The sequence below is a fragment of the Pholcus phalangioides genome, unplaced genomic scaffold, assembly GCF_987345545.1.
Source record: "Pholcus phalangioides strain wild (caught in Gottingen) unplaced genomic scaffold, Ppha-v1.0 ptg000014l_1, whole genome shotgun sequence".
In the NCBI taxonomy this organism is placed as follows: Eukaryota; Metazoa; Arthropoda; class Arachnida; order Araneae; family Pholcidae; genus Pholcus; species Pholcus phalangioides.
This window is the reverse complement of record NW_028301607.1, coordinates 18,815,150-18,835,414: the sequence shown is the minus strand read 5'-3', so window position 1 is coordinate 18,835,414 and position 20,265 is coordinate 18,815,150.

Genomic DNA, 20,265 nt, shown 5'->3' with positions numbered 1-20,265 from the left:
AAATTTTGGACTGAGTTGTGGAAATTTATCCACCTAAGAACAAATGACAGAAATATGGATTAGTTTTCCTTATTCCAAATGAAATTATCTACAAAATGTACATTATGAATATTGAATAGCATCAAAAAAGTTTTTTCGCAAAATTGACAGCACCGCCGCTTACGATTTTGGAACATGAAAATTTGGACAGAGTTGTGGAAATTTCTCCGTCTATGAACAAATGACAGAAATATGGATTAGTTTTCCTTATTCCAAATGAAATTCTCTACAAAATGCACATTATGAAGGTTGAATAGCATCAAAAAAGTTTTTTCACAAAATTGACAGTACAGTAAATTCCCTTACGATTTTGGAACATAAAAATTTTGACAGTTTTTATAAAAATTTCTTTGTCTAAGAACAAATGACAGAAATATGGATTAGTTTTCATTATTCGAAATGAAATTCTCTACAAAATGCACATTATGAATATTGAATAGCATCAAAAAAGTTTTTTCGCAAAATTGATAGTACCGCTTACGATTTTGGAACATGAAAATTTCGACAGAGTTGTGGAAATTTCTCCGTCTATGAACAAATGACAGAAATATGGATTAGTTTTCCTTATTCCAAATGAAATTCTCTACAAAATGCACATGATGAATTCCAAAATTGACAGCATCGGCCCTAGCATTCTTAAAACATGAAACTTTGGACAGAGTTATGGAAATTTCTCCGTCTAACAACAAATGACAGAAATATGGATTAGTTTTTCTTATTCAAAATGAAATTCTCTACAAAATGCACATTATGAATTTTGAATAGCATCAAAAAAGTTTTTTCGCAAAATTGATAGTACCGCTTACGATTTTGGAACATGAAAATTTGGACACAGTTGTGGAAATTTCTTCGTCTATGAACAAATGACAGAAATATGGATTAGTTTTCCTTATTCCAAATGAAATTCTTTAAAAAATGCACATTATGAAGTTTCAATAGCATCAAAAAAGTTTTTTTGCAAAATTGACAGTACCGGCCCTTACGATTTTGGAACATAACAATTTCGACAGAGTTCTGGAAATTTCTCCGTCCAAGAATAAATGACAGAAATATGGATTAGTTTTCCTTATTCGAAATGAAATTCTCTACAAAATGCACATTATAAATTTTTAATAGCATTAAAAAAGTTTTTTTCCAAAATTGACAGCATCGGCCCTAGCAATTTTAAAACATGAAAGTTTGGACAGAGTTGCGGAAATTTCTCCGTCCAAGAATAAATGACAGAAATATGGATTAGTTTTCCTTATTCCAAATGAAATTCCCTACAAAATGCACATTATGAATTTTGAATAGCATCAAAAAAGGTTTTTTGCAAAATTGACAGTACCGGCCCTTACGATTTTGGAACATAACAATTTGGACAGAGTTGTGGAAATTTCTCCGTCTATGAACAAATGACAGAAATATGGATTAGTTTTCCTTATTCCAAATAAAATTCTTTACAAAATGCACATTATGAATTTTCAATAGCATCAAAAAAGTTTTTTCGCAAAATTGACAGTACCGGCCCTTACGATTTTTGAACATAAATATTTTGACAGTTTTTATGAAAATTTCTTTGTCTAAGAACAAATGACAGAAATATGGATTAGTTTTCCTTATTTGAAATGAAATTCTCTACAAAATGCACATTATGAATTTTGAATAGCATTAAAAAAGTTTTTTCGCAAAATTGACAGCATCGGCCCTAGCATTTTTAAAACATGAAACTTTGGACAGAGTTGTGGAAATTTCTCCGTCTAACAACAAATGACAGAAATATGGATTAGTTTTCCTTATTCCAAATGAAATTTTCTACAAAATGCACATTATGAAGGTTGAATAGCATCAAAAAAGTTTTTTCACAAAATTGACAGCACCGGCCCTTACGATTTTGGAACATAAAAATTTGGACAGAGTTGTGGAAATTTCTCCGTCTATGAACAAATGACGGAAATATGGATTAGTTTTCCTTATTTGAATTGAAATTCTCTACAAAATGCACATTATGAATTTTGAATAGCATTAAAAAAGTTTTTTCGCAAAATTGACAGTACCGGCCCTTACGATTTTGGAACATAAAAATTTGGACAGAGTTGTGGAAATTTCTCCATCTATGAACAAATAACAGACAGATATGGATTAGTTTTCCTTATTTGAAATGAAATTCTTTACAAAATGCACATTATGAATTTTCAATAGCATCAAAAAAGTTTTTTTGCAAAATTGACAGCATTGGCCCTAGCATTTTTAAAACATGAAACTTTGGACAGAGTTGTGGAAATTTCTCCGTCTAACAACAAATGACAGAAATATGGATTAGTTTTCCTTATTTGAAATGAAATTCTCTACAAAATGCACATTATGAATTTTGAATAGCATTAAAAAAGTTTTTTCGCAAAATTGACAGCATCGGCCCTTACGATTTTGGAACATAAAAATTTGGACAGAGTTGTGGAAATTTCTCCGTCTATGAACAAATAACAGACAGATATGGATTAGTTTTCCTTATTTGAAATGAAATTCTCTACAAAATGGACATTATGAATTTTGAATAGCATTAAAAAAGTTTTTTTGCAAAATTGATAGTACCAGCCCTTACGATTTTTGAACATAAAAATTTTGACAGTTTTTATGAAAATTTCTTTGTCTAAGAACAAATGACAGAAATATGGATTAGTTTTCCTTATTCGAAATGAAATTCTCTACAAAATGCACATTATGAATTTTGAATAGCATTAAAAAAGTTTTTTCGCAAAATTGACAGTACCGGCCCTTACGATTTTTGAACATAAAAATTTTGACAGTTTTTATGAAAATTTCTTTGTCTAAGAACAAATGACAGAAATATGGATTAGTTTTCCTTATTCGAAATGAAATTCTCTACAAAATGCACATTATGAATTTTGAATAGCATTAAAAAAGTATTTTCGCAAAATTGAGAGTACCGGCCCTTGCAATTTTAAAACATAATTAGGACTTAAATATTGAAACTTGTCTGTCTAAGAACAAATGACAGAAATATGGATTAGTTTTCATTATTCGAAATCAAATTCTCTACAAAATGCACGTTATGAATTTTGAATAGCATTAAAAAAGTTTTTTCGCAAAATTGACAGCATCGGCCCTTACGATTTTGGAACATAAAAATTTGGACACAGTTGTGGAAATTTCTTCGTCTCTGAACAAATGACAGAAATATGGATTAGTTTTCCTTATTCCAAATGAAATTCTTTAAAAAATGCACATTATGAAGTTTCAATAGCATCAAAAAAGTTTTTTTGCAAAATTGACAGTAGCGGCCCTTACGATTTTGGAACATAACAATTTCGACAGAGTTCTGGAAATTTCTCCGTCCAAGAATAAATGACAGAAATATGGATTAGTTTTCCTTATTCGAAATGAAATTCTCTACAAAATGCACATTATAAATTTTTAATAGCATTAAAAAAGTTTTTTTCCAAAATTGACAGCATCGGCCCTAGCAATTTTAAAACATGAAAGTTTGGACAGAGTTGCGGAAATTTCTCCGTCCAAGAATAAATGACAGAAATATGGATTAGTTTTCCTTATTCCAAATGAAATTCCCTACAAAATGCACATTATGAATTTTGAATAGCATCAAAAAAGGTTTTTTGCAAAATTGACAGTACCGGCCCTTACGATTTTGGAACATAACAATTTGGACAGAGTTGTGGAAATTTCTCCGTCTATGAACAAATGACAGAAATATGGATTAGTTTTCCTTATTTGAAATGAAATTCTTTACAAAATGCACATTATGAATTTTCAATAGCATCAAAAAAGTTTTTTTGCAAAATTGACAGCATTGGCCCTAGCATTTTTAAAACATGAAACTTTGGACAGAGTTGTGGAAATTTCTTTGTCTAACAACAAATGACAGAAATATGGATTAGTTTTCCTTATTTGAAATGAAATTCTCTACAAAATGCACATTATGAATTTTGAATAGCATTAAAAAAGTTTTTTCGCAAAATTGACAGTACCGGCCCTTATGATTTTGGAACATAAAAATTTGGACAGAGTTGTGGAAATTTCTCCGTCTAAGAACAAATGACAGAAATATGGATTAGTTTTCCTTATTCCAAATGAAATTCCCTACAAAATGCACATTATGAATTTTGAATAGCATCAAAAAAGGTTTTTTGCAAAATTGACAGTACCGGCCCTTACGATTTTGGAACATAACAATTTGGACAGAGTTGTGGAAATTTCTCCGTCTATGAACAAATGACAGAAATATGGATTAGTTTTCCTTATTCCAAATAAAATTCTTTACAAAATGCACATTATGAATTTTCAATAGCATCAAAAAAGTTTTTTCGCAAAATTGACAGTACCGGCCCTTACGATTTTTGAACATAAATATTTTGACAGTTTTTATGAAAATTTCTTTGTCTAAGAACAAATGACAGAAATATGGATTAGTTTTCCTTATTTGAAATGAAATTCTCTACAAAATGCACATTATGAATTTTGAATAGCATTAAAAAAGTTTTTTCGCAAAATTGACAGCATCGGCCCTAGCATTTTTAAAACATGAAACTTTGGACAGAGTTGTGGAAATTTCTCCGTCTACCAACAAATGACAGAAATATGGATTAGTTTTCCTTATTCCAAATGAAATTTTCTACAAAATGCACATTATGAAGGTTGAATAGCATCAAAAAAGTTTTTTCACAAAATTGACAGTACCGGCCCTTACGATTTTGGAACATAAAAATTTGGACAGAGTTGTGGAAATTTCTCCGTCTATGAACAAATGACAGAAATATGGATTAGTTTTCCTTATTTGAAATGAAATTCTCTACAAAATGCACATTATGAATTTTGAATAGCATTAAAAAAGTTTTTTCGCAAAATTGACAGTACCGGCCCTTACGATTTTGGAACATAAAAATTTGGACAGAGTTGTGGAAATTTCTCCATCTATGAACAAATAACAGACAGATATGGATTAGTTTTCCTTATTTGAAATGAAATTCTTTACAAAATGCACATTATGAATTTTCAATAGCATCAAAAAAGTTTTTTTGCAAAATTGACAGCATTGGCCCTAGCATTTTTAAAACATGAAACTTTGGACAGAGTTGTGGAAATTTCTCCGTCTAACAACAAATGACAGAAATATGGATTAGTTTTCCTTATTTGAAATGAAATTCTCTACAAAATGCACATTATGAATTTTGAATAGCATTAAAAAAGTTTTTTCGCAAAATTGACAGTACCGGCCCTAGCAATTTTAAAACATGAAATTTTGGACAGATTTGTGGAAATTTCTCCGTCTATGAACAAATGACAGAAATATGGATTAGTTTTCCTTATTTGAAATGAAATTCTCTACAAAATGCACATTATGAATTTTGAATAGCATTAAAAGAGTTTTTTTGCAAAATGGACAGCACCGGCCCTAGCAATTTTAAAACATGAAATTTTGGACAGATTTGTGGAAATTTCTCCGTCTATGAACAAATGACAGAAATATGGATTAGTTTTCCTTATTTGAAATGAAATTCTTTACAAAATGCACATTATGAATTTTCAATAGCATCAAAAAAGTTTTTTTGCAAAATTGACAGCATTGGCCCTAGCATTTTTAAAACATGAAACTTTGGACAGAGTTGTGGAAATTTCTTTGTCTAACAACAAATGACAGAAATATGGATTAGTTTTCCTTATTTGAAATGAAATTCTCTACAAAATGCACATTATGAATTTTGAATAGCATTAAAAAAGTTTTTTCGCAAAATTGACAGTACCGGCCCTTATGATTTTGGAACATAAAAATTTGGACAGAGTTGTGGAAATTTCTCCGTCTAAGAACAAATGACAGAAATATGGATTAGTTTTCCTTATTCCAAATGAAATTCCCTACAAAATGCACATTATGAATTTTGAATAGCATCAAAAAAGGTTTTTTGCAAAATTGACAGTACCGGCCCTTACGATTTTGGAACATAACAATTTGGACAGAGTTGTGGAAATTTCTCCGTCTATGAACAAATGACAGAAATATGGATTAGTTTTCCTTATTCCAAATAAAATTCTTTACAAAATGCACATTATGAATTTTCAATAGCATCAAAAAAGTTTTTTCGCAAAATTGACAGTACCGGCCCTTACGATTTTTGAACATAAATATTTTGACAGTTTTTATGAAAATTTCTTTGTCTAAGAACAAATGACAGAAATATGGATTAGTTTTCCTTATTTGAAATGAAATTCTCTACAAAATGCACATTATGAATTTTGAATAGCATTAAAAAAGTTTTTTCGCAAAATTGACAGCATCGGCCCTAGCATTTTTAAAACATGAAACTTTGGACAGAGTTGTGGAAATTTCTCCGTCTACCAACAAATGACAGAAATATGGATTAGTTTTCCTTATTCCAAATGAAATTTTCTACAAAATGCACATTATGAAGGTTGAATAGCATCAAAAAAGTTTTTTCACAAAATTGACAGTACCGGCCCTTACGATTTTGGAACATAAAAATTTGGACAGAGTTGTGGAAATTTCTCCGTCTATGAACAAATGACAGAAATATGGATTAGTTTTCCTTATTCGAAATTAAATTCTCTACAAAATGCACATTATGAATTTTGAATAGCATTAAAAAAGTATTTTCGCAAAATTGACAGTACCGGGGCCCTTACGATTCTGGAACATAACAATTTGGACAGAGTTGTGGAAATTTCTCCGTCTATGAACAAATGACAGAAATATAGATTAGTTTTCATTATTCGAAATGAAATTCTCTACAAAATGCACATTATGAATTTTGAATAGCATTAAAAAAGTTTTTTTGCAAAATTGACAGTACCGGCCCTTATGATTTTGAAACATAAAAATTTTGACAGCGTTGTGGAAATTTCTCCGTCCAAGAATAAATGACAGAAATATGGATTAGTTTTCCTTATTCCAAATGAAATTCCCTACAAAATGCACATTATGAATTTTGAATAGCATCAAAAAAGTTTTTTCGCAAAATTGACAGCACCGGCCCTAGCAATTTTAAAACATGAAAATTTGGACAGAGTTGTGGAAATTTCTCCATCTATGAACAAATGACAGAATTATGGATTAGTTTTCCTTATTCTAAATGAAATTCTTTACAAAATGCACATTATGAATTTTCAATAGCATCAAAAAAGTTTTTTTGCAAAATTGACAGTACCGGCCCTTACGATTTTGGAACATAACAATTTGGACAGAGTTGTGGAAATTTCTCTGTCTATGAACAAATGACAGAAATATGGATTAGTTTTCCTTATTCCAAATGAAATTCTCTACAAAATGCACATTATGAAGGTTGAATAGCTTAAAAAAAGTTTTTTCACAAAATTGACAGTACCGGGGCCCTTACGATTTTGGAACATAAAAATTTGGACAGAGTTGTGGAAATTTCTCCGTCTATGAACAAATAACAGACAGATATGGATTAGTTTTCCTTATTTGAAATGAAATTCTCTACAAAATGGACATTATGAATTTTGAATAGCATCAAAAAAGTTTTTTCGCAAAATTGACAGTACCGGCCCTTACGATTTTTGAACATAAAAATTTTGACAGTTTTTATGAAAATTTCTTTGTCTAAGAACAAATGACAGAAATATGGATTAGTTTTCCTTATTCGAAATGAAATTCTCTACAAAATGCACATTATGAATTTTGAATAGCATTAAAAAAGTATTTTCGCAAAATTGACAGTACCGGCCCTTGCAATTTTAAAACATAATTTGGACATAAATATGGAAACTTCTCTGACTAAGAACAAATGACAGAAATATGGATTAGTTTTCCTTATTTGAAATGAAATTCTCTACAAAATGCACATTATGAACTTTGAATAGCATCAAAAAAGTTTTTTTGCAAAATTGACAGTACCGGCCCTTACGATTTTGGAACATAACAATTTCGACAGAGTTCTGGAAATTTCTCCGTCCAAGAATAAATGACAGAAATATGGATTAGTTTTCCTTATTCGAAATGAAATTCTCTACAAAATGCACATTATAAATTTTTAATAGCATTAAAAAAGTTTTTTTCCAAAATTGACAGCATCGGCCCTAGCAATTTTAAAACATGAAAGTTTGGACAGAGTTGTGGAAATTTCTCCGTCTATGAACAAATGACAGAAATATGGATTAGTTTTCCTTATTCCAAATAAAATTCTTTACAAAATGCACATTATGAATTTTCAATAGCATCAAAAAAGTTTTTTCGCAAAATTGACAGCATCGGCCCTAGCATTTTTAAAACATGAAACTTTGGACAGAGTTGTGGAAATTTCTCCGTCTAACAACAAATGACAGAAATATGGATTAGTTTTCCTTATTTGAAATGAAATTCTCTACAAAATGCACATTATGAATTTTGAATAGCATTAAAAAAGTTTTTTCGCAAAATTGACAGTACCGGCCCTTACGATTTTGGAACATAAAAATTTGGACAGAGTTGTGGAAATTTCTCCATCTATGAACAAATAACAGACAGATATGGATTAGTTTTCCTTATTCGAAATGAAATTCTCTACAAAATGCACATTAAGAATTTTGAATAGCAATAAAAAAAGTTTTTTTGCAAAATGGACAGCACCGGCCCTAGCAATTTTAAAACATGAAATTTTGGACAGATTTGTGGAAATTTCTCTGTCTATGAACAAATGACAGAAATATGGATTAGTTTTCCTTATTCCAAATGAAATTCTTTACAAAATGCACATTATGAATTTTCAATAGCATCAAAAAAGTTTTTTTGCAAAATTGACAGCATCGGCCCTAGCAATTTTAAAACATGAAAGTTTGGACAGAGTTGTGGAAATTTCTCCGTCTATGAACAAATAACAGACAGATATGGATTAGTTTTCCTTATTTGAAATGAAATTCTCTACAAAATGCACATTATGAATTTTCAATAGCATTAAAAAAGTTTTTTTGCAAAATTGACAGTACCGGCCGGCCCTTATGATTTTGAAACATAAAAATTTTGACAGCGTTGTGGAAATTTCTCTGTCCAAGAATAAATGACAGAAATATGGATTAGTTTTCCTTATTCGAAATGAAATTCTCTACAAAATGCACATTAAGAATTTTGAATAGCAATAAAAAAAGTTTTTTTGCAAAATTGACAGCACCGGCCCTAGCAATTTTAAAACATGAAATTTTGGACTGAGTTGTGGAAATTTATCCATCTAAGAACAAATGACAGAAATATGGATTAGTTTTCCTTATTCGAAATGAAATTCTCTACAAAATGCACATTATGAATATTGAATAGCATCAAAAAAGTTTTTTCGCAAAATTGACAGTACCGCCGCTTACGATTTTGGAACATGAAAATTTGGACAGAGTTGTGGAAATTTCTCCGTCTATGAACAAATGACAGAAATATGGATTAGTTTTCCTTATTCCAAATGAAATTCTTTACAAAATGCACATTATGAATATTGAATAGCATCAAAAAAGTTTTTTCACAAAATTGACAGTACCGGCCCTTACGATTTTTGAACATAAAAATTTTGACAGTTTTTATGAAAATTTCTTTGTCTAAGAACAAATGACAGAAATATGGATTAGTTTTCCTTATTTGAAATGAAATTCTCTACAAAATGCACATTATGAATTTTGAATAGCATTAAAAAAGTTTTTTTCCAAAATTGACAGCATCGGCCCTAGCATTTTTAAAACGTGAAACTTTGGACAGAGTTATGGAAATTTCTCCGTCTAACAACAAATGACAGAAATATGGATTAGTTTTTCTTATTCAAAATGAAATTCTCTACAAAATGCACATTATGAATTTTCAATAGCATCAAAAAAGTTTTTTTCCAAAATTGACAGCACCGGCCCTAGCAATTTTAAAACATGAAAGTTTGGACAGAGTTGCGGAAATTTCTCCGTCCAAGAATAAATGACAGAAATATGGATTAGTTTTCCTTATTCCAAATGAAATTCCCTACAAAATGCACATTATGAATTTTGAATAGCATCAAAAAAGTTTTTTCGCAAAATTGACAGCACCGGCCCTAGCAATTTTAAAACATGAAAATTTGGACAGAGTTGTGGAAATTTCTCCATCTATGAACAAATGACAGAAATATGGATTAGTTTTCCTTAATCTAAATGAAATTCTTTACAAAATGCACATTATGAATTTTCAATAGCATCAAAAAAGTTTTTTGCAAAATTGACAGTACCGGCCCTTACAATTTTGGAACATAACGATTTGGACAGAGTTGTGGAAATTTCTCTGTCTATGAACAAATGACAGAAATATGGATTAGTTTTCCTTATTCCAAATGAAATTCTCTACAAAATGCACATTATAAATTTTTAATAGCATTAAAAAAGTTTTTTTCCAAAATTGACAGCATCGGCCCTAGCAATTTTAAAACATGAAAGTTTGGACAGAGTTGCGGAAATTTCTCCGTCCAAGAATAAATGACAGAAATATGGATTAGTTTTCCTTATTCCAAATGAAATTCCCTACAAAATGCACATTATGAAGGTTGAATAGCATTAAAAAAGTTTTTTCGCAAAATTGACAGCATCGGCCCTAGCATTTTTAAAACATGAAACTTTGGACAGAGTTGTGGAAATTTCTCCGTCTAACAACAAATGACAGAAATATGGATTAGTTTTCCTTATTCCAAATGAAATTTTCTACAAAATGCACATTATGAAGGTTGAATAGCATCAAAAAAGTTTTTTCACAAAATTGACAGTACCGGCCCTTACGATTTTGGAACATAAAAATTTGGACAGAGTTGTGGAAATTTCTCCATCTATGAACAAATAAAAGACAGATATGGATTAGTTTTCCTTATTTGAAATGAAATTCTTTACAAAATGCACATTATGAATTTTCAATAGCATCAAAAAAGTTTTTTTGCAAAATTGACAGCACCGGCCCTAGCAATTTTAAAACATGAAAGTTTGGACAGAGTTGCGGAAATTTCTCCATCTATGAACAAATGACAGAAATATGGATTAGTTTTCCTTATTCTAAATGAAATTCTTTACAAAATGCACATTATGAATTTTCAATAGCATCAAAAAAGTTTTTTTGCAAAATTGACAGTACCGGCCCTTACGATTTTGGAACATAACGATTTGGACAGAGTTGTGGAAATTTCTCTGTCTATGAACAAATGACAGAAATATGGATTAGTTTTCCTTATTCCAAATGAAATTCTCTACAAAATGCACATTATGAAGGTTGAATAGCTTAAAAAAAGTTTTTTCACAAAATTGACAGTACAGTAAATTCCCTTACGATTTTGGAACATAAAAATTTGGACAGAGTTGTGGAAATTTCTCCGTCTATGAACAAATAACAGACAGATATGGATTAGTTTTCCTTATTTGAAATGAAATTCTCTACAAAATGGACATTATGAATTTTGAATAGCATCAAAAAAGTTTTTTTCGCAAAATTGACATTACCGGCGCTTACGATTTTTGAACATAAAAATTTTGACAGTTTTTATGAAAATTTCTTTGTCTAAGAACAAATGACAGAAATATGGATTAGTTTTCCTTATTCGAAATGAAATTCTCTACAAAATGCACATTATGAATTTTGAATAGCATTAAAAAAGTATTTTCGCAAAATTGACAGTACTTTGCAATCCTAAAACATAATTTGGACATAAATATGGAAACTTCTCTGACTAAGAACAAATGACAGAAATATGGATTAGTTTTCCTTATTTGAAATGAAATTCTCTACAAAATGCACATTATGAATTTTGAATAGCATCAAAAAAGTTTTTTCGCAAAATTGATAGTACCGCTTACGATTTTGGAACATGAAAATTTGGACACAGTTGTGGAAATTTCTTCGTCTATGAACAAATGACAGAAATATGGATTAGTTTTCCTTATTCCAAATGAAATTCTTTAAAAAATGCACATTATGAATTTTCAATAGCATCAAAAAAGTTTTTTTGCAAAATTGACAGTACCGGCCCTTACGATTTTGGAACATAACAATTTCGACAGAGTTCTGGAAATTTCTCCGTCCAAGAATAAATGACAGAAATATGGATTAGTTTTCCTTATTCGAAATGAAATTCTCTACAAAATGCACATTATAAATTTTTAATAGCATTAAAAAAGTTTTTTTCCAAAATTGACAGCATCGGCCCTAGCAATTTTAAAACATGAAAGTTTGGACAGAGTTGCGGAAATTTCTCCGTCCAAGAATAAATGACAGAAATATGGATTAGTTTTCCTTATTCCAAATGAAATTCCCTACAAAATGCACATTATGAATTTTGAATAGCATCAAAAAAGGTTTTTTGCAAAATTGACAGTACCGGCCCTTACTATTTTGGAACATAACAATTTGGACAGAGTTGTGGAAATTTCTCCGTCTATGAACAAATGACAGAAATATGGATTAGTTTTCCTTATTCCAAATAAAATTCTTTACAAAATGCACATTATGAATTTTCAATAGCATCAAAAAAAATTTTTCGCAAAATTGACAGTACCGGCCCTTACGATTTTTGAACATAAATATTTTGACAGTTTTTATGAAAATTTCTTTGTCTAAGAACAAATGACAGAAATATGGATTAGTTTTCCTTATTTGAAATGAAATTCTCTACAAAATGCACATTATGAATTTTGAATAGCATTAAAAAAGTTTTTTCGCAAAATTGACAGCATCGGCCCTAGCATTTTTAAAACATGAAACTTTGGACAGAGTTGTGGAAATTTCTCCGTCTAACAACAAATGACAGAAATATGGATTAGTTTTCCTTATTCCAAATGAAATTTTCTACAAAATGCACATTATGAAGGTTGAATAGCATCAAAAAAGTTTTTTCACAAAATTGACAGTACCGGCCCTTACGATTTTGGAACATAAAAATTTGGACAGAGTTGTGGAAATTTCTCCGTCTATGAACAAATGACAGAAATATGGATTAGTTTTCCTTATTTGAAATGAAATTCTCTACAAAATGCACATTATGAATTTTGAATAGCATTAAAAAAGTTTTTTCGCAAAATTGACAGTACCGGCCCTTACGATTTTGGAACATAAAAATTTGGACAGAGTTGTGGAAATTTCTCCATCTATGAACAAATAACAGACAGATATGGATTAGTTTTCCTTATTTGAAATGAAATTCTTTACAAAATGCACATTATGAATTTTCAATAGCATCAAAAAAGTTTTTTTGCAAAACTGACAGCATTGGCCCTAGCATTTTTAAAACATGAAACTTTGAGACATGGACAGAGTTGTGGAAATTTCTCCGTCTAACAACAAATGACAGAAATATGGATTAGTTTTCCTTATTTGAAATGAAATTCTCTACAAAATGCACATTATGAATTTTGAATAGCATTAAAAAAGTTTTTTCGCAAAATTGACAGTACCGGCCCTTACGATTTTGGAACATAAAAATTTGGACTGAGTTGTGGAAATTTCTCCGTCTATGAACAAATGACAGAAATATGGATTAGTTTTCCTTATTTGAAATGAAATTCTCTACAAAATGCACATTATGAATTTTGAATAGCATTAAAAAAGTTTTTTCGCAAAATTGACAGCATCGGCCCTAGCATTTTTAAAACGTGAAACTTTGGACAGAGTTATGGAAATTTCTCCGTCTAACAACAAATGACAGAAATATGGATTAGTTTTTCTTATTCAAAATGAAATTCTCTACAAAATGCACATTATGAATTTTCAATAGCATCAAAAAAGTTTTTTTCCAAAATTGACAGCACCGGCCCTAGCAATTTTAAAACATGAAAGTTTGGACAGAGTTGCGGAAATTTCTCCGTCCAAGAATAAATGACAGAAATATGGATTAGTTTTCCTTATTCCAAATGAAATTCCCTACAAAATGCACATTATGAATTTTGAATAGCATCAAAAAAGTTTTTTCGCAAAATTGACAGCACCGGCCCTAGCAATTTTAAAACATGAAAATTTGGACAGAGTTGTGGAAATTTCTCCATCTATGAACAAATGACAGAAATATGGATTAGTTTTCCTTAATCTAAATGAAATTCTTTACAAAATGCACATTATGAATTTTCAATAGCATCAAAAAAGTTTTTTGCAAAATTGACAGTACCGGCCCTTACAATTTTGGAACATAACGATTTGGACAGAGTTGTGGAAATTTCTCTGTCTATGAACAAATGACAGAAATATGGATTAGTTTTCCTTATTCCAAATGAAATTCTCTACAAAATGCACATTATAAATTTTTAATAGCATTAAAAAAGTTTTTTTCCAAAATTGACAGCATCGGCCCTAGCAATTTTAAAACATGAAAGTTTGGACAGAGTTGCGGAAATTTCTCCGTCCAAGAATAAATGACAGAAATATGGATTAGTTTTCCTTATTCCAAATGAAATTCCCTACAAAATGCACATTATGAAGGTTGAATAGCATTAAAAAAGTTTTTTCGCAAAATTGACAGCATCGGCCCTAGCATTTTTAAAACATGAAACTTTGGACAGAGTTGTGGAAATTTCTCCGTCTAACAACAAATGACAGAAATATGGATTAGTTTTCCTTATTCCAAATGAAATTTTCTACAAAATGCACATTATGAAGGTTGAATAGCATCAAAAAAGTTTTTTCACAAAATTGACAGTACCGGCCCTTACGATTTTGGAACATAAAAATTTGGACAGAGTTGTGGAAATTTCTCCATCTATGAACAAATAAAAGACAGATATGGATTAGTTTTCCTTATTTGAAATGAAATTCTTTACAAAATGCACATTATGAATTTTCAATAGCATCAAAAAAGTTTTTTTGCAAAATTGACAGCACCGGCCCTAGCAATTTTAAAACATGAAAGTTTGGACAGAGTTGCGGAAATTTCTCCATCTATGAACAAATGACAGAAATATGGATTAGTTTTCCTTATTCTAAATGAAATTCTTTACAAAATGCACATTATGAATTTTCAATAGCATCAAAAAAGTTTTTTTGCAAAATTGACAGTACCGGCCCTTACGATTTTGGAACATAACGATTTGGACAGAGTTGTGGAAATTTCTCTGTCTATGAACAAATGACAGAAATATGGATTAGTTTTCCTTATTCCAAATGAAATTCTCTACAAAATGCACATTATGAAGGTTGAATAGCTTAAAAAAAGTTTTTTCACAAAATTGACAGTACAGTAAATTCCCTTACGATTTTGGAACATAAAAATTTGGACAGAGTTGTGGAAATTTCTCCGTCTATGAACAAATAACAGACAGATATGGATTAGTTTTCCTTATTTGAAATGAAATTCTCTACAAAATGGACATTATGAATTTTGAATAGCATCAAAAAAGTTTTTTTCGCAAAATTGACATTACCGGCGCTTACGATTTTTGAACATAAAAATTTTGACAGTTTTTATGAAAATTTCTTTGTCTAAGAACAAATGACAGAAATATGGATTAGTTTTCCTTATTCGAAATGAAATTCTCTACAAAATGCACATTATGAATTTTGAATAGCATTAAAAAAGTATTTTCGCAAAATTGACAGTACTTTGCAATCCTAAAACATAATTTGGACATAAATATGGAAACTTCTCTGACTAAGAACAAATGACAGAAATATGGATTAGTTTTCCTTATTTGAAATGAAATTCTCTACAAAATGCACATTATGAATTTTGAATAGCATCAAAAAAGTTTTTTCGCAAAATTGATAGTACCGCTTACGATTTTGGAACATGAAAATTTGGACACAGTTGTGGAAATTTCTTCGTCTATGAACAAATGACAGAAATATGGATTAGTTTTCCTTATTCCAAATGAAATTCTTTAAAAAATGCACATTATGAATTTTCAATAGCATCAAAAAAGTTTTTTTGCAAAATTGACAGTACCGGCCCTTACGATTTTGGAACATAACAATTTCGACAGAGTTCTGGAAATTTCTCCGTCCAAGAATAAATGACAGAAATATGGATTAGTTTTCCTTATTCGAAATGAAATTCTCTACAAAATGCACATTATAAATTTTTAATAGCATTAAAAAAGTTTTTTTCCAAAATTGACAGCATCGGCCCTAGCAATTTTAAAACATGAAAGTTTGGACAGAGTTGCGGAAATTTCTCCGTCCAAGAATAAATGACAGAAATATGGATTAGTTTTCCTTATTCCAAATGAAATTCCCTACAAAATGCACATTATGAATTTTGAATAGCATCAAAAAAGGTTTTTTGCAAAATTGACAGTACCGGCCCTTACTATTTTGGAACATAACAATTTGGACAGAGTTGTGGAAATTTCTCCGTCTATGAACAAATGACAGAAATATGGATTAGTTTTCCTTATTCCAAATAAAATTCTTTACAAAATGCACATTATGAATTTTCAATAGCATCAAAAAAAATTTTTCGCAAAATTGACAGTACCGGCCCTTACGATTTTTGAACATAAATATTTTGACAGTTTTTATGAAAATTTCTTTGTCTAAGAACAAATGACAGAAATATGGATTAGTTTTCCTTATTTGAAATGAAATTCTCTACAAAATGCACATTATGAATTTTGAATAGCATTAAAAAAGTTTTTTCGCAAAATTGACAGCATCGGCCCTAGCATTTTTAAAACATGAAACTTTGGACAGAGTTGTGGAAATTTCTCCGTCTAACAACAAATGACAGAAATATGGATTAGTTTTCCTTATTCCAAATGAAATTTTCTACAAAATGCACATTATGAAGGTTGAATAGCATCAAAAAAGTTTTTTCACAAAATTGACAGTACCGGCCCTTACGATTTTGGAACATAAAAATTTGGACAGAGTTGTGGAAATTTCTCCGTCTATGAACAAATGACAGAAATATGGATTAGTTTTCCTTATTTGAAATGAAATTCTCTACAAAATGCACATTATGAATTTTGAATAGCATTAAAAAAGTTTTTTCGCAAAATTGACAGTACCGGCCCTTACGATTTTGGAACATAAAAATTTGGACAGAGTTGTGGAAATTTCTCCATCTATGAACAAATAACAGACAGATATGGATTAGTTTTCCTTATTTGAAATGAAATTCTTTACAAAATGCACATTATGAATTTTCAATAGCATCAAAAAAGTTTTTTTGCAAAACTGACAGCATTGGCCCTAGCATTTTTAAAACATGAAACTTTGAGACATGGACAGAGTTGTGGAAATTTCTCCGTCTAACAACAAATGACAGAAATATGGATTAGTTTTCCTTATTTGAAATGAAATTCTCTACAAAATGCACATTATGAATTTTGAATAGCATTAAAAAAGTTTTTTCGCAAAATTGACAGTACCGGCCCTTACGATTTTGGAACATAAAAATTTGGACTGAGTTGTGGAAATTTCTCCGTCTATGAACAAATGACAGAAATATGGATTAGTTTTCCTTATTTGAAATGAAATTCTCTACAAAATGCACATTATGAATTTTGAATAGCATTAAAAAAGTTTTTTCGCAAAATTGACAGCATCGGCCCTTACGATTTTGGAACATAAAAATTTGGACAGAGTTGTGGAAATTTCTCCGTCTATGAACAAATAACAGACAGATATGGATTAGTTTTCCTTATTTGAAATGAAATTCTCTACAAAATGGACATTATGAATTTTGAATAGCATTAAAAAAGTTTTTTTTGCAAAATTGATAGTACCGGCCCTTACGATTTTTGAACATAAAAATTTTGACAGTTTTTATGAAAATTTCTTTGTCTAAGAACAAATGACAGAAATATGGATTAGTTTTCCTTATTCCAAATGAAATTCTTTACAAAATGCACATTATGAATTTTCAATAGCATCAAAAAAGTTTTTTTGCAAAATTGACAGCATCGGCCCTAGCAATTTTAAAACATGAAAGTTTGGACAGAGTTGTGGAAATTTCTCCGTCTAAGAACAAATGACAGAAATATGGATTAGTTTTCCTTATTCGAAATGAAATTCTCTACAAAATGCACATTATGAATATTGAATAGCATCAAAAAAGTTTTTTCGCAAAATTGACAGTACCGCCGCTTACGATTTTGGAACATGAAAATTTGGACAGAGTTGTGGAAATTTCTCCGTCTATGAACAAATGACAGAAATATGGATTAGTTTTCCTTATTCCAAATGAAATTCTTTACAAAATGCACATTATGAATATTGAATAGCATCAAAAAAGTTTTTTCACAAAATTGACAGTACCGGCCCTTACGATTTTTGAACATAAAAATTTTGACAGATTTTATGAAAATTTCTTTGTCTAAGAACAAATGACAGAAATATGGATTAGTTTTCCTTATTTGAAATGAAATTCTCTACAAAATGCACATTATGAATTTTGAATAGCATTAAAAAAGTTTTTTTCCAAAATTGACAGCATCGGCCCTAGCATTTTTAAAACGTGAAACTTTGGACAGAGTTATGGAAATTTCTCCGTCTAACAACAAATGACAGAAATATGGATTAGTTTTTCTTATTCAAAATGAAATTCTCTACAAAATGCACATTATGAATTTTCAATAGCATCAAAAAAGTTTTTTCGCAAAATTGACAGCACCGGCCCTAGCAATTTTAAAACATGAAAGTTTGGACAGAGTTGTGGAAATTTCTCCATCTATGAACAAATGACAGAAATATGGATTAGTTTTCCTTATTCTAAATGAAATTCTTTACAAAATTCACATTATGAATTTTCAATAGCATCAAAAAAGTTTTTTTGCAAAATTGACAGTACCGGCCCTTACGATTTTGGAACATAACGATTTGGACAGAGTTGTGGAAATTTCTCTGTCTATGAACAAATGACAGAAATATGGATTAGTTTTCCTTATTCCAAATGAAATTCTCTACAAAATGCACATTATGAAGGTTGAATAGCTTAAAAAAAGTTTTTTCACAAAATTGACAGTACAGTAAATTCCCTTACGATTTTGGAACATAAAAATTTGGACAGAGTTGTGGAAATTTCTCCGTCTATGAACAAATAACAGACAGATATGGATTAGTTTTCCTTATTTGAAATGAAATTCTCTACAAAATGGACATTATGAATTTTGAATAGCATCAAAAAAGTTTTTTCGCAAAATTGACATTACCGGCGCTTACGATTTTTGAACATAAAAATTTTGACAGTTTTTATGAAAATTTCTTTGTCTAAGAACAAATGACAGAAATATGGATTAGTTTTCCTTATTTGAAATGAAATTCTCTACAAAATGCACATTATGAATTTTGAATAGCATTAAAAAAGTTTTTTCGCAAAATTGACAGCATCGGCCCTAGCATTTTTAAAACATGAAACTTTGGACAGAGTTGTGGAAATTTCTCCGTCTAACAACAAATGACAGAAATATGGATTAGTTTTCCTTATTCCAAATGAAATTTTCTACAAAATGCAAATTATGAAGGTTGAATAGCATCAAAAAAGTTTTTTCACAAAATTGACAGTACCGGCCCTTACGATTTTGGAACATAAAAATTTGGACAGAGTTGTGGAAATTTCTCCGTCTATGAACAAATGACAGAAATATGGATTAGTTTTCCTTATTTGAAATGAAATTCTCTACAAAATGCACATTATGAATTTTGAATAGCATTAAAAAAGTTTTTTCGCAAAATTGACAGTACCGGCCCTTACGATTTTGGAACATAAAAATTTGGACAGAGTTGTGGAAATTTCTCCGTCTATGAACAAATGACAGAAATATGGATTAGTTTTCCTTATTCCAAATGAAATTCTCTACAAAATGCACATTATGAATTTTGAATAGCATTAAAAAAGTTTTTTTCCAAAATTGACAGCATCGGCCCTAGCATTTTTAAAACATGAAACTTTGGACAGAGTTATGGAAATTTCTCCGTCTAACAACAAATGACAGAAATATGGATTAGTTTTTCTTATTCAAAATGAAATTCTCTACAAAATGCACATTATGAATTTTCAATAGCATCAAAAAAGTTTTTTTCCAAAATTGACAGTACCGGCCCTTACAATTTTGGAACATAACGATTTGGACAGAGTTGTGGAAATTTCTCTGTCTATGAACAAATGACAGAAATATGGATTAGTTTTCCTTATTCCAAATGAAATTCTCTACAAAATGCACATTATGAAGGTGAATAGCTTAAAAAAAGTTTTTTCACAAAATTGACAGTACAGTAAATTCCCTTACGATTTTGGAACATAAAAATTTGGACAGAGTTGTGGAAATTTCTCCGTCTATGAACAAATAACAGACAGA